The sequence below is a fragment of the Enoplosus armatus genome, chromosome 12 (genome assembly GCF_043641665.1).
Source record: "Enoplosus armatus isolate fEnoArm2 chromosome 12, fEnoArm2.hap1, whole genome shotgun sequence".
Classification (NCBI taxonomy): Eukaryota; Metazoa; Chordata; class Actinopteri; order Centrarchiformes; family Enoplosidae; genus Enoplosus; species Enoplosus armatus.
The window spans coordinates 16,732,484-16,735,158 of NC_092191.1; positions in this window are offsets into that span (position 1 = coordinate 16,732,484).

Genomic DNA, 2,675 nt, shown 5'->3' on the forward strand with positions numbered 1-2,675 from the left:
AAGTGCCTTTTTCAGCTTTAGACTTCAGCAACTGTCAAATGAGAAAAAAAGATCAACTTTATTATTTATTTTTATTTTTGGGGTGGGGGGTGGGGAGGGGGAGGGAAGGGTTCAATGTCAGCAGTTGCTGCCAATATGAAGAATTTATGTGTCGATTTAGAACATGTAGATATGTACATTTTTTTATTAATCATTGTGTATATTTGATTTATTAACTTAATAATCAAGAGCCTTAAGATATCATTCCTTTTTATTTATATGTTCTGTCTAGTTTTGAAGGTTTTGATAGCTGTGGAAGCCTACCATTTCTTTCAATTACTTAAATTTTCAACGCATTCTATAAAAGCCAAATTTCAAAGAAGACAAAGGATAGGCACTTTTCGCCTGAAAGAAATACTTTTTTTTGTTGTTGTTTTTCCACACATTTGACATTTCATTATTTGTTGCCAGGACCTTGATTGAAGGCAAGTGAGGTTAGGACAACAAAAGATCACGGCGGCTGCGAGGGACTGACATGGTGGCAGACATATTGCTTGCCACCAGTGGATTAATACTTAAGGGAACAAAAATCCTTCAGCAGCTTCAGTTTAACCCATTGACATATTTCAAAGGCTGTCTAAATCCACCAACTTGCAAGGCAAGTCACATCAATATGACACGCCAGGATTCCCATCTGCTTTAGTCAGCGTAATATCATAAGCTAGACCGTGAGTACTTGAACAGTAGGGGGGCAATGGGAACACTGTAGAATCAGATCAAATACACTGCCTTGCTCAGCAAGAGTCTGCTTTGTTTCTGTGCACATTTGTTTCTTTTTAAAAATGAGGCTCTTAAAGACAAACATGTTTTATCTCATTTGTTAACCCTTTGAGATCATGGCAACATTTTGTCCTATTTTTGACTTTGTGTTATGAACTTGAGAATTATGTGTTGATCTGGCAATATATTTTTGAAAGTCATATTTATTAAATATTTTGTATGAAAAGAGAATTAAAGTTGTCTTTGTTCTGGAGAGCGAGTGAAGAGTCTGTCTGTGATGCATCAAGCCAAACATGTCAGAGCATATGAAAGGTTTCTCATGCAGCTGGCGTGGGAACTGCTGCTGGAGAGACATCATAGACTTGAGCAAGGTCTGTCCAAATGTGTTTACAGCTAATTATGTTGTAGCAAGCCATCCTCGTATAAGTCAATCCTGGAGACAAAAATATCCTCGCTCCTCGTGATCCTCAGACAATGTTGCCCTTGTTGGTCTGGTTTAAGTAGCCGGCTTAACTAAAACCTTTCAAACTAGCCTGAGAGGCCTACGTTGCAGAGTTGAACTGACTTGAAGACTTACTCCTCTGCATTATCTGTTTAAAAGGATTAAAGCCAATCAAGAGATTATCAACACCTCTTGAGAATGACCTTAAACATATTAGGACTTCTAACAGTAGGGTCAGTTTCACCAATCCACTATATTGTCTCCGTCTTGATAAGAACAGAATTGGTTTCTGCTAGTGACTCATCTCAGGTTACACCCGTTAATACTGGTGGAGAATGGGAACAGAGAAGCCCTGGTTTATTGGTAACCTCACAGTTGTTGGACAGACTTTCTCACTGTCAAATTGCCATGAGCATCAGCCAGTCTGGACTCTGTGTGAGAAAAACAATGTGTGCAGAAATCTACGTGTTATACTTCCTGACAATGATCAGCCTATTTGCATATTTCCACAAAGATTCAGAGATGTCTTTTTTTCCTGGGAAAAACGCATTTATTTATATCATAAAATGTCTTTCCAGTGAAATAAAAATAACTCAGGAGTAATGTATTAAACATTATGTCATCAAGTGGAACATCTTGGGGGTATGAGTGATTGTTGGCCCCTAGTTGCCCCATGCTCTCTCTGGGCCAGGGCCAATTGAGAGTGATATGAACAGCCCGGACAAGTGTTGGGGTGATGACAGCATCTCCGTTTTAACCTGTGATACTGTAGACGTCCTGCTATTCCCAAATAAAAACCACTAATATTTCAATACTGCTCATACACCCACACACATTTGGTTCAAGTTCAGTATAAAAGCTGCATAATACCCTCAAATTTAAAGATACATTTCAGGTGCTTAGCAACAAAGTATTGAGCAAATTGTATATGAATGTAATCTAGCTTCAAAAATACATTTTTGAGAATGGGGTGATGAAATAAATCTGGAAACAGCAATCAATCACACCAGAGCTTCGGCGGGGAAGCTGGACAGTTTTCAGACACGTAGGAGCCAGTATTTCAGACTGAGAGCCATGACGTACTGCATGGCTCCTGCCTGTCTGAAATCCCCAATCTTTAACACAAAACCAAATCTAAACTCCAATTAAAGATTTTTGACTTTCATTTGCAAGCCTCTCTTGACCACCACTACTTATGGGTGGAGGCAAAGTCTGTTTCAAGTATTTGACAAAGTGTAACTCAAACGCTCATGTATCAATTGCCATAATAAGTTCAGCATTTGATCTGTGTGTGTATGTGTGTGTGTGCGCTGCATGTACGACACGTGAAAAGAATAGATATTGTAGTAAAATGTGACACGTGTACAAATGCATGTCATGTGAGGAGACTGCATGGGGTAAACATGTAGCCTGACACAATATCATCTCTATCTCTGTGGCGTCAGGCATCTTTACTGTAGCTTGTCTCTCCCCT